We start from the raw sequence: 13,841 nt of genomic DNA on the forward strand, positions 1-13,841 counted from the left end.
TCACTCCCTGCTCACGGGCAGGCTTCCGCTCACACGCCGCTCCTCATAAAGCCCAGCTGGCGCTTTGATGTGCGCGAGGCTGCCGCGAGTTACGCCACACTCTCGCTCTCTGCTCGCGAGCAGGCTTCCGCTCGCGAGCCGCTTTCCGCTCGCGAGCCGCTCCTCCTGAGGCTCAGCTGATTAACGCTCGCGTTCTATGTGCGAGCGGGGCTCGCGCTCTCTCTCGCCGTTGAATGCCGGCAGCGCTGCTACTCTATATTCACTATTAAATGAATTCTCTGACACAGCGCTTGTGTAAACAGGCCCGTAAATCCTGACCTGTTCTTGCCACTCCGTCTGGGTTCCTTCTGCGGCCTCTTTTTCTCCGGCGGTATCTTCAATATTACGCCTGCTGTCAAGCCACCGGAGCAGGCACTTAGCAGGGGTCACGTTGAGGCCAAATCCTCGTCGCCAATGTTAAGTTGGAAAATGCAAACCGGAATGGTTAACATATAGTTTTATTTACAAGTTAAGCAAACACTCTGACAGCAGGCGTCCTCCTGAGAAGCCCGACCTCTCTCTGTCTCTAACTGTCTCCTAAAGCAAATCCACACAATTCTAGATTCTGAATGGAACTGACAGAGGCTCAGATTCCAGGTGGAATTATATTACATCACAAGTATATGTTTACATTTGCTGGGTTGCAGTAACACCATTTAATATTACCAGACTAATCTCAACACTTGTCCAACCTTTTTGAATGTGGGGCCGAAGCATCAACTTTTTGTCACCCAGTGGGCCGGCGAGCCAAAAGTCAACAACCTCACCCAAATCAGTATATTAAAAAGCGATATTGTGTGACCTTTGACACAATAGCATCATAGGCAGTGATAGCCATGCAGTCCCAAAGATAGCTTTTGGTGTCATGGGCAGTGATCAAAGGTTAGTTGCTTGTGATTTCTTTCAGTGTCTGTGTTCATATTTTTCTGAAATAGTGGGGGCGACCGAGCGAAGCGAGGGAGCTACAAGTTTCTATGGAGGGTTTGGGAGGGTTCCCCTCCAAGAATTCTTTTTCAAATATGGGGTTGAAATGGTGCATTTTACAGCAGAAAAGGTGACCAAAAAGCCATAACTTTACAATCCGTTCTAAAGGGGAACATTAAAATTCCATGTCACCAACAGCAGAAAAGAACATTTTACAACACACCACATTTTAATGATCAATGTGTCCACAGTGTAAGATAGCACTGTCACTGATGTAACACATTGTCATGCTGGTTGTACCAAAAATATGCCCCTGTAGCAACATGTCTATGCTGGCTGTTCCCAATTTAGGCCAGCATTGTCCTGTACAAAGCTTGATTGATGCTGCCTGAGCATGTCCAGTGTGCCCAATACATATGGTAGCTTATCTCTGTAATACACATTACTTCTGTGGTGATGAAAGAAGCATAAATCAATTTAACAGATAAAATGTGGAAAAGCGATCACCCAAAGGTGAACCTAATTGAAGAAACGCAATGTGAGCACAATCTTAAAGTATGCAACCTAGCAGGCCTAGTGCACACTTTACCTTTTCTTTCACCAATAAATCAGGGGGAGAGCGCGAACGCAGTCCCCCACTACCAGAAATAATGCAGTTGTGTATCCCGCATTTGGGAACATAGCAGGGGTCAGCAAATCCGATGTGCAATGGGTAAGCCACACTCTGGGAGATCTGCCCTTGAGATCAGATTCTCCCCTGCCAGCTAAGTATGAGTTGCATGCAAGAGGGCAGGGGTTGGGTCAGTTCTGGGAAGACCCGCTAAGCGAGGGTGAGAAGGCAGGCCCTGACCCAGCCCCAACCCCCCACTCCCCCTGGAAGCTCTGAGCATCTGCATGTAGGGGGAAGCTCCAGCAGGCAGAGCCCAGCAGAAGAGCAGATTGTAGCGCAGTTCCTTTATCCCACCAGGTCCTGCTCGGCCCGAGATTTGAATAAATAAGAGGATGGCTCGAGCAGGCCTGTTGCAGTCTGCCCGCTGGCCTGTCCGCCCCACACGGGCCCATGGCCCTCCTGAGCGTAGCTGCTCAGCGCTGGCCCCATTGACACCATCATAATCACCCTGGACCTCGACGCTCCACCACCCCTGAATCTGAGCTCTGCTCAATTACAATGCTGAAGCTTTGACATCTTTGTCGTAACCATATGCCGTGTTGTCAGCCGAGCCTGCACAGCGCCAAAGGCAAGTATTCCCTTGTCCGGGCCCAGAGGTCACTGAGTCTTCCAGTGCCATCCACTTGGCATGGCCTACTATTCCCAGCATTTTCTACCCGCAAATCCGCACCACTGCCAAACAGAACTGCATCATTGGGGCCCATCGCTGCTGCTCTCCGACTTGACCCCAGCCCAGCGCAAAAGCACCCATTCTTCTGGTCTGATGCTGAAAAGCCTGGCTCTGCTGAGATCCGAAAGACAAGAACCTAAGATATTTTGGAAACATAGTTCTATTGTTTTTTGTGTTGAAACTGTATCAGCTCACACCTCTCCTGAAGGGTATAGGCTGCCCTGAGACTGCGCTACCAAAAGAGTGAAAATAAGTTATATCTGTTGGGCTTGCCTATTTCACTTTTATGATTGGGATCACTGCTGCATGGGTATTAAGCGCGTTATAAATAACCTATCATATCAGATCATATCATAGATCACAGATCAAGATCATAAGCAACTTCCAGAAACCTTGGCAGGTGGTCCACTGAGGCCCATTTGCAGGTTGCAGTGTGTTATTGGGGCACTACTAGGGTAACATATTGTTCTGTACATGTGGTATTCGCCATACCCCACTGGCCACATCTATAATGTCCAATGTACTTGTTATAATGCATGGACATTTTCATCAATCCGCACTGTGCTTGGAGGTAAACGTAACTGAGCTCCTGCTGTTCTTCTTTGTCTCGAGACGAGGAAAAAAAGCACTGCAAAGGTTACGTTTCTCAGCTGATAAAGGTTCATCTTCGGTGACATTCGCAATTCAAAATAATGATTTTTGGGGCAGACAGGCTGTGTCGCCGCAACCCCTGCTAAACATATGTCCAGAGATGACAAACCTTGAAAGTAACTCCGCACAATGGCCCTCTGAGCAGCGGCCCATGGCTAATCCGGGGTTCAGGAATCCACTGTGCTGCCCATGCTGAGAGGAACACCTGCACAGCACCTATCCACATAATCCTTCGCCCGGGCCAGCACTTTTCTCCTCACCACCTCCTCCTCCCTTCATCTCGGCTCGCCTTTTGCCCCTCGGAGCACCATGCAAGAGAGGAACAGGCATGTCTGGGCCGGAGCCCGTTCCTCTCTTGCATGGTGGGTCCTACTTGCCAGAAATGGGATATTTAAATGCAAAGTAATTGCTACTATATTAATCCCATTGTTCATAGTTTGTGGGAGTGCTGGGCAATTGTATGGACCCGCGCTCACTGAAAATGAATGGTATTCCCGAGGTAACCCTCACTATGCCGTGATACAAATTAGTCTCTCCTTCCTCCATGATCAAGTCCCAAGATCTTCTTGACGAATGTATTTATTTCTGCAATGTTTGTCGGATATCCGACAAACATTACATAAATAAACGCTTTGTGGACAGGACTGTAACTAACTACCTCTGTTGACCCGATAGGGTCAACAGAGGTAGTTACAGTTTTGCACACAGGCACATTTTAAAAAAAACAAAAACTTTTTTTTTTACTCGAGAGTTGTCCAACATACAGCCTCGCGGGCCACATAAAATGGCTTGGCGGGCCGCATTGTGGCCCGCGGGCCGTATGTTGGACAACCTTGCTCTAGACAATCTAAATGCCAAAACAGCATCAATACGATAATCATTAGAATTCCTATTCCTGGACATGGCATTCGTGTATGACCTATTGTGTTTAATAGCATTTCACTTTAGCAGTCCCTCTTTCTAAGATCAATACAAAACCTCTGAATTAATACTCCTTCATATTCTTGTCTTTTCTGAAAGGGATCAGCTGAATTGCCTTTTGGAGAAATGTTTTTGATCATTAACAGAACAAGAAAACCCTTCCTGGGTCTTCTGTAAGCACAGTGTCAGAATAAAAGAAACATTTAAGTGTCGGGGGTATTCATATCCTGGGGGTTTTGTTCTCTTCCACATATGATGTTGGGGCTACGCTATCCTTGCGCCTCTTAGTCTCGGGGTTATCATGTCTTGGCCACAGGTCACCTTTAGAGAGATAGTGCCCTGCTGACTATTTGTAATTCACAACAGAAGCAGACGGTATGGATTCCAGAATATTTTTTTTTGATACAGCAACATTCTCACCATTGTGGTGGCTTCAGGAGCCTTGGCAAGAGGTAGGAAAGAGACAGTGAAGGAGTTAGTAATCGGAGTAGAAAGGTATTTTTTTTTTTAGTGGTTTTTTTTTTTTTTTATGAAGCATTTTTCTGCAGGCGAGGAGACTGGAGTTGAGGTCACTAGGTGCCGGTTATCTCTGACTGTGGCTCCCACTTCCTGACTCCCTCAAGAGCCAGGGGGACCAGAGGGCAACTCTATCTCTCGCGCTCTTTCTGCTGGTGGATCTCCCTCTGTGCTTCTCACACCTGGGCTGGTCCCTGGATTATTGTAAAGTGGTCCCCAGCTCCTAGGGACTTTGCTCCGTTTGCCCACAGTTGCAAGGATGACCTTCCCAGCCCTTTCCACATGTTTCCTACTTTGCTCCTTATCAGCTCCGGGCTTCCCCCGATCCTCCAGGAGAAAGCCCACTCTTGCTCTGCTCTCTCCGGTATAGTTACTTATGGTCAACCCACCCCTCCTGAACCTATAACCTATCTGTCGTCCATCTTGACTTCAGACTAATGTTCCACCTTTCTCCTGGCTGTCCACCAGAACCTTCCCCTTGAGGCTCACAAGGTGAACTCGTTCTTGCAGGGCTTCACGGGTAACCATGCCTTTATCTCATACTGCTTTGATGGCTCGCTCTTTGCTGTTTTCCTGTTCTCCTGATGACACTTTAGCTTCAGTCCATACTCCAGGTCTGCAGGGACCCATCGCTCACCAGCCTCTCCCTCTCCCTATCACTCTCACAATGTCCTCTGACATACCTTCCAATTCCCCCTACTGCTCCCTGTTCAGACGGATTTCTAGAATTTGCCCTCCCACCCCCCCCCCCCCCCACCTGAGTTGGTGTACATGGGAACTCTTAGATGTTAGTCAAACCCAATCAAGGTAAGCGTGGATAAGTAGTCATGGCTTAGTCTTAGAGTGTGAGTGGGGTCAGGGGGTCCACAATAAGTCCACTCAGTGAAGCGCACAATCATTCAGTGAAGACAGGCAAGTACAAAAATACTCTTATATGCACAAAACACACACACACTATGAAATGAAATAAGCAGGTAGTAATATCATACAGTAGAAGTCTGTTTCGGAAGCGACTGCTCTCGGCTGCCTACGGCTGTGCTCGATTAGCGGTGTGTCTTGACGCCCTTGGGTTCTCTTTTCTGACGCAGCTTCTGCCCCGTCTGAGCCGTGTCAGTGGCTTGCCATGTGAGCGAAGCAACAACTCTTGAGCCCTTTGTCTCGGTGCAGGAGTCGAGTGAGCTTCCTGCTGGGAGCTGTGCCTGAGTTGAGGTGTGAGAGGGCCATTGAGACTGCACAGCGCCAAGAAATTGGTCCGTATCTCCTCCCTCCACCCACTTTGGTACTGCAGGCTTTAGTTCTGGGGCCAGGGATCATGGACCACTTGGTACAGTGCGGAAAGTGCTGTTGAACACAGAAGGGGATAAGTACATTCCCCGATTTTGGGGGGTCAGGGATTGCAGGGAAAGCTTGTGCATTTTGTTTTCTGCCTCCGTGACTGCCTTGTGAACACGACAATCCTTGCCTGCCTTACAATGTATAACATACTTCAAAGTTCCAGCGTGTGAATATGACTATTTATGACCTAAGTAAATGAGGTTCTTAGAGCCCCCGATTTAGGGCAAGTGATTCAATTATGTCGCAAATAGTTGCCCTGAATATTAAAACTGGGATCTCTCTTCAGGAGCAGGCCTAAGTCTGCGATGAACGATGGTACTGGTTGTCCGATACTTAAAAACAAAGTGAAAGTTTCTGACAAGCCGAGATACTGAGTTGTGCGTTTCCATTTCTTGGGACACGGCAGGGGCAACCATCTATCCTCGGTAATTGTGTTATCAAACCCTAACACCATCTTCTATTCAGCAATCCTTGAGAATACGGGACCCACAACAGGCGAGATACCCTTCGGAACGGGGGAGGACCTTCTGATGGGCAATCCTGCGACAACTAACCTAAGCGGATTCACTACGTTTTTTCATTCTAATACTGTCTGGTCCAACGGGGAAGTTACACTAGTAGAGTCAGTCATAGAGTCGGAGGAGGTCTTGTACACAGGAGAGTTCAGGTGTAACAGGAACTCGGTGGAGTGATCAGTGAGAGTTGGTACTAAAGTTTACTTCCTCAACTATTGCATTTCCCTGGCTAAGATGGTGAACTTTCTTCTGGGAACTGATTGGAGGAAAGTGTGATGAATCAGATGTGATCTTCCCAAAAACCCTGACGTGGCCCCCTTCTAAGGAGGCGAGGGAAAGGCAGCCGGTACCTGATCATGACCCTGGGGGTGGTGGTATGTGGGAAGATCACATGGGAGGAAACCCGCATCAGGAGTACTGGGAGAACCCTCTTAACAATTTCACCAATGACCATACAGACTTATTGGCCTATTGTAAAATTGAGGATTCTGATTGTAAAACAAATAAGAACATTATGGACTTCATTATCAGACTTTAGTATTGAGGCGAGGAAGATGGATCCAGAGTTACCAAACTGTAATGAGCCGTCTAGTTTTTGTAATGACCCACACCGGAGCATGGCCTTTAAACATTTAAAGGCCTTTCATGTGCCGGCCAAGAATGAGCAACAGGAAGAAACAGAAACAGAAGTTGAAGTTGTCGGCAGGATGCTGTGCAGAAAAGGCCATCTACCTTGAGGGAGAGAGAAACTACATCCAGCAGCTCCATTGACCACGCTAGCAGCGGCTGGCTGACAGGAGCTGTCAAATGCTGCAGGAGTCCCGATGAAAGAAGCGGAACCAGCGAGTCAGAAGACGCCAGGACATACCAGTGAGTTGGCCTGATGCAGGTTACCCCGGCCGCTCCAAAGGAGACCGCTGTGTAATTTTGAATACTGAAAATGTGTGCAGCAGTGTGCTTCGTGGCTGCAATGAGGAACGTTGAGTGCATGCACAGTCTGCTTTCAGTGTTTGCTTTGGTGGAGGATGAGCTTTTAAAATCCACACGCTGTGCAGCATTGTGTTTCGTGTTTGGAGTACGCAGGGTGCGTGCAGCAACGGCCTTTTACGTGAAGCCTGTGCAAATAAGGTAAGTGTACCTTACACTGCTAGCATTGTCATGAGACAACCGGTCTTCTGAGCTCGATTCCTGACGATCCTTCACTTTGATGCTTTTCTTTTGTGATCTGGTCCGCGGTGCAATTGCACACCTCAGAGTAACTGCTGAACTGAGCAGGGTCATTGGATACATAAGACGTGGAGGATATCCAACAAGATTACCTTTTTATTTTTCTACTTTTTGTTGTTGTGCTTCCTTGTTGACTTTTGCGCAATCGCGCTGTAAACTGCCCTACGCACTACATCTTTGATTACCTGAATCATCGGAGACTCATTGTGGGTGGTGACTGCGGGTTTAATACATTTGAAAGCAACATGGAACCAGGAGTTGAAGTGGTGGGGCCCAGAGCCAGGCGCGTTTGCACCAAAGAGAACATTCAGAGATGGAGAGTTGCCAAGGCTTGTCGCGAGCCATGTCTGCTTCCGACCTTTATTGATCTGTCATGGGCCCACTGACGCACATGAGATTGTGGTGCAGCGTGTGCTAACCTGTGTTCTTCTCTTAACTGACCCCTCACTTTTGTCTTCAACCTTTCAGAGGCCCCCTCTGCCTGTGAGTTGGTCGGACATGTTGCGGCACAGCAAAGCAGGCTCCCCACAGAGTGGATGTATGTCTAATGAGGAGAGCAATGAGGGGTTGGTGAGGACAATAACTGATGCTGCATGCCCTCCCTCAGACTGTTGCTATAGGAAGGGCGGTTCCACTCGCTATCATGGACAAGTCAAGCTTTGCAGTTGGAAACAGAGCTCCCCTAGAATCCCCTGTATTCCAGACCTAGTAGAATCTCACCGGACCAAAGGGGTGATCGAGACAGAAGAGGTATCTGAAACTGTGCCGGCTGAAGAGGCGCTTGTTGCCTTTGTGACCCCTAAACCTACAACAGTCCATTTGGTGGTGAAATCGAGTGGAAGTGCCTGAGTGTTGGGGGCTAGAGAACTAGCAAATCCTAACTCTATGGAACGATCCGATGTGGAGTTACTGGAGAACGAGAGCCTCCTGGTGGGGCTATCTCAAAATACGTCCTGTAAACCGTGACAAGCCGCACCACCCCACCAACCCCCCAAACACAGGCCCAAACTATCACAGCCCCCCCAATGGGCCTGGACCACCCAATGACCTTAACAAAGAGATGCACCATAGACTTGCGTACTATCCTGCGAGCGCTCAAAGGTTGTGGAATTTAACCCTGGGGTGGGTCAAGTCCTCTCATTGGGGGAACAATTGCCTGGCAAAACTTTCAGAACATCAGTGGTGACACCCTTCAAGAAGGTGCCTGCAAAAAAAGAGCATACATGAAACAAGCCTTTGCTCCCTTACATGTGCTAATAAACTTAGTAAGGCTGACTCAAACTCCTGGGAAGCCTCTTTGACCAATGCTACGAAAGTATGTGGACCCACTACCCCGAGGTGCCTGGGGAGAGGAACGGACAAACCGGATCCCAGCTCGGACTCAGTAACACCGTCTTCAGATGCAACACCCACTGTGAGAAATAATGCAAGGTCCAGAGCAAGTTACAATACTAAGAACAAGAGGTCACACCGAACCAACTGTGAAAACACCTAATTTCCCGCTGCAACGTAGTCTGATGTCAGCTATAACTATATATCTCACTCCCTTTTTAAAACTGTATGAATCTATAAATGACAATTACAAAGGCCAGGCTACCCTTCTTGCCATGACCCACTCAAAGTTGATTCACGTTGAATCATTTTTAAACACCCTGCAAAAATAGACTGGACAGAGTATTTGAGGCGGAAAGTATCCTGCAAAAAACTCCTTCGCCATCATATTAGGTGAGTGGGAGCAAATAAACTTCAACTTGAAGAGGCAAAGGAGATATTGAAATGGGGTAATGAATCATCAAAAAGGGTTTCTCTCAGGTTGTTAAAATGACTGTCAACCAGTAACGAGTACCTCAAACGAACAGGCTGGACTACGTGAACTGAATGCATGGGTGGTGGATGAGGTACTACTTGGTGGTATCTTAACGCCACAACCATCATTAACCTCTTCGGAAGAGGGGTGGGAAATTGTGAATTGTCCAGATGAAGTTCCGACATCACGGGAAATCGAGGAGCAGGGAGAGGTTACCAACTATGATATTTTCTACTCACAAAGAAAGGGGAAACTAGCAAAAAAAGAGATCTCAAAATCTGCCAGCCAAGAAATCGCTCAAGTCAAATGATGCCTGGGATTTTATCTGTAACTTAAAGACCCCGCCCCCACCCCCACCTGAGCAAGTAATTGAAAAATGAGTCCAACATCAGATGGAGGCACATTGGTCGGTGACACTATCCCAGGAGTCCGGGGAGAGGCGCAGAAGATGGTCTCCGATTGCCAGTGGAAGCCTGTGCGTGGAGTCTGTGGATAGGGACTGGACCTATCGGTCTATGATTCGGATTAAAGTGCCCAGGCGTTCCTTAACTACACCATTCTTTGAGACGGATGGAAATTTAGACTGTGTGGATTCCCCAGAAATTCGTCTTGTTGGAAATACTGACTGCTACAGAGGATTCCCCGGTTGGACAATTCCTGACTTTGGACGATAAACAGCACCAACTGATGGCTAGAGCTAAAAATGAGCGCTGTAAACCCCCAAAATTTCAAAATTGGAGGACGCTAAGGAGCGCCATTCTAGCATGGCGAGAGTGAACGAGAAAAGCCGGTGAGAGGGGACAGTTGGACAAGTCGCATGAAAGAACCTAAAAGAGAAATGTTGTGAACTATCAAGATAGATTGAGATGCTGAATACAAACCCAAAGCTGGCAGTAACCTAGGTCTCTACAGGATCCTCTTACACATAAAACTATCAGTGGCAGATGGGCTGAGACTAGATCGAACAAACATTCTGAGATTATTTCAACATATTCCTAAACTAAGAGGTATAACATCAGATGACCTCACAGCGGTGGAGTTCCCAAGAATAAACCAACTGGACCAGGTCTGCCTGGACATAAGTTCTAAAATCATCTACAGTATTCTATTGGAATCGGCAGAGGCATTATGGCCACTAGGCTTTGACATCAGAGACCAGAGAGACTAAAATTCCAGGGTCGACGAACGCCAGTGAATTTCAGGCCAAGGATGTCTACTAATGTGATAGATGCAGGGTACCATTATAATAGACCACAGGAACCCAAATAAAATCGGGCCAGAGTAGCTATCTCCCCAATCTTGGATAAACTGCCCCCAATGATCACATTCATTCGAAAGGAGAGATGGCGAGGTCGAAAGTGACAAAATCTAATCTAAAGTTCAATGCATCGAACGGGAAGACCTGGGGATGGGTGGCAAAGACAAATGACAAGAAAGCTCTAATGCCCCAGGCCCACAACTGTAGATTCGATGATCCTGGGTTCTTGGAACACGAGCAGATTTACCAACTTGTTTAATTGTGACCACCAAAACCTTGTAAATGTATGTTTCCAGGAGATGTGGCTCTTGACAGCTCCTGTGGTGGAGGGCTGTGATCTCTACTTGAACTCGTCCAAGAGGGGTGATAAAGGTAGGCCGTTTACAGGCCTATTAACGCTGATAAAAACTAGAAACCCTAATCCCTATATGCAAACAATCTGGTTAGAAATAGAGCCCCAAATCAACATATCCGACCGTTGCATAATACATTTATATTGGAATCGTATGTTATGGAAGGAAGGGGGAGTTGTCGCCACTGTTTGAGATTTATGATTTTAGGCTGAATTTGCATAGACATTGTTGTGTGGAGACCTTAATGTAAATTGTATATGAGAAACGTCACAAAGGAGAGACGCCCTCTTGGGGACAAATATGGGTGGGGAAAAAAGAAGCTAAAGCCGAAACCTGACTGAGGGATTTGGAGGAACTTGACTTCCATATGTTAAATGGCAAAACTACAGGGGATATACTAGCGGCTCCTACTTGGAAACGAGGGAATCCATGCTCCACTTTAGACTAGTTCTTGACCTCTGTTAGTGCTTTACCCTTGATCAAAGCTTTGGAAGTAATGTAAATGGAAAACCATGATCATGATCTAGTTCAGCTGACACTGGGGTTACCGGTAGGTGGCAAATCCGAGATGCAGGAACATGGCGTGACAGTTGGACAGGCAAGAAATCGACTCCTATTTACTTGTTATCGGACCGGAAAACGTATGAGGCCCATTGTGTCTTAAAGTGTAATTGGGTTGGTTTTGCTTTCCCTGAATTGCTTAGTGCATTTTAAAATAGTTGTCTTCATACTTATCATGGAGTAGCTAAAGGCCCCTACAGAAATTGAGTTTATTTACTAGCTCTGAACGAAGTAAAAAAAAAATAATGTTGCAAGGTGTATACTTGTAATGGGGTTGGTTTATTATGTGATTTCATAACTGAGGGTTACTGCATGACTGCCGGGGTCAACTACCCTTGAATTACTGATTGTATTCTAAAAGTATTTTATAACCTTAGTTTTACTCCCCAAGAATACCTGACTGCCCTTCTGAATGTGTTGTAGGTTTGTCTCACCTTGGCTACAGATTGTACTCTCAATAAGATTATACTTTGGATTGTATCCCATAAGTATTGAGTTGGTTTTGATTGTGTTTATATGAAATGCTATAGTACTTTTTTTCCCCAAGATTTATCTGGGCCTACTTGTTTTTAAATAAACCGTTTATTTGTATAATACATAGTGTTTCCATGTTTCTGTGGACCATATCCAAAATCTTGGTACCAAGCTACAACCCTCTCTCCCTCCTAAGATGAGCCTGGCTGCTCTGTCCATGCTACCAAAACATTTTCTAGTGGTACAGCATTCTACTAAGAGTGGAGCTTATTTACTGCCTCCGGTATGTTTTTATGAAGTCCGGGTCAGACTTTAGATAAACTGTCCTAACACTCGTTTACACAGACTACTTTGCTCCAACGCAGATCTGAAGAAGTGGCTTCAGGGGTCCTCTTCTCATCCTAAATCCTGTCTGCAAGCAAGTCCAAGCCCATCAATGGTATAGATCTGCACCATTCAAACACCAGTGATCCAATCAGGGACCACTATGGGTTTCCTCATGCCCCACACCTAGACTTTCAGGTGCTGCAGATGTGGCGTGTGACCAGACCCCACCCTCTTCCTGGGTGCCCACACACCACACCGGTAGTAGCCTGCAAAAGAAGCAGCTTTCCCTGGCGAATACATGACCATATAAAGGATTTCCTGACCTTAGAAGGCAGGAATAAGGCTAAATAACAGTATGGCCGAAGGACCAGCGAAAAATCTTGTGGCACTAGCCACTTTTAGTAGCCAGATGCTGCAAAAGCAAATTTGCACACTAAAAATAATGCACAATGGTAAAAAGGATTCTGTGGCTTGTGGAATCTGCTTAAATCACATGCTGTGCATAGGCTGGCATCTAGTGGAAGCTGCAGAGTATTACAGTTTTCGAAATTTGAAAAGGGACGTCGAGAGGGTGTGCCAGTAATACTATCCCTAGTGTGAAGTCCACTGTACCCATGGTCCTTCACTTGTGGAGGTCCCTCAGATTGTTTTTTTCCACCATCGTAGACGGACGCTATTTCACGGGGATCTCCTTTCGGCATACCGCCATCAATTTATACAAGTTGTTTCTCTTCCTATCCTCCTGTCAATCGGGACTCATACCATCTGACCTCAAGGCCGCAACAGTTATTCCTCTTCTAATAAAAAAAACCTTTGCTGGATCCTTCTATTCTGTCTAATTTTCGCCCTATTTCTCGTCTACCGGCACTCATGAAACTTCTGGAATCGCTGGTTTCTCCTCTTCTGGCTTCTTATCTTGAACTTTCTGACTGTCCAGACCCTGCACAGTCTGGTTTCCGGCCCGGCAGGGGCATAGTGAGCATCCTGGTCTCGGTTCAAGATGACATGGCCAGGCTAGTGGATCTTTCAGCGGCTTTCGACACGGTTGACCATCCTACCCTGCTCTCCTGCCTGTCCCAAGTTGGTATATCTGGTCAAGTTCTAGCCTGGTTCACTTCTTTTTTGGCTGATCTCAAACTCTTCTGCTCTCTCCTTTCTCTTCACCTTAGCTGTGGTGTTCTGCAGAGTTCTGCCTTGTCCCCTATTCTCTTCAACATTTACATCTGGGTGTTAGTTTGCCTCATCCGCTCCTTTGGCGTCAGATGCTATTCACATGCCGACGACACCCAGATGATATGATATGATAGGTTATTTATAACGCGCTTAATACCCAGAGGTTTCGAAGCGCGGACCCGGGGATCGAAACTATGTCGCTCCTGTCGTTTTGCTTCCAAGCAGAGCACGTTGGCACTGAGCTATCCTCCCGGGACCTGGTGCGGTCCCGGGAGGATCCTGATCCGTTTAGAACTTGATCGGGACAGGGTGTCATCGAGCCTTCATCAGTGTCTGGCAGCCATGGGGTGTGGATGGGCCTAAATTGGCTGAAGTTGAATGGGGACAAGACAGAGGTGTTGGTGGTGGGTTCCCCTCCTG

At 47.0% G+C, this 13,841-nt stretch overlaps 1 protein-coding gene and 1 non-coding gene across 5 annotated transcripts in view; one reads left to right on the top strand and one right to left on the bottom strand.

Moving 5' to 3' along the window:
* PPP2R5E (protein phosphatase 2 regulatory subunit B'epsilon) overlaps positions 1–13,841 on the top strand; it is an 890,208-nt gene that overhangs the window by 209,147 nt on the left and 667,220 nt on the right. The window lies entirely within an intron of this gene.
* LOC138527716 (U1 spliceosomal RNA) lies at positions 1,574–1,735 on the bottom strand. Its single transcript, XR_011284019.1, has one exon. It is a non-coding gene; the product is annotated as a U1 spliceosomal RNA (small nuclear RNA).

This window comes from Ambystoma mexicanum, chromosome 14, assembly GCF_040938575.1.
Source record: "Ambystoma mexicanum isolate Mex_15411 chromosome 14, UKY_AmexF1_1, whole genome shotgun sequence".
Taxonomy (NCBI): domain Eukaryota; kingdom Metazoa; phylum Chordata; class Amphibia; order Caudata; family Ambystomatidae; genus Ambystoma; species Ambystoma mexicanum.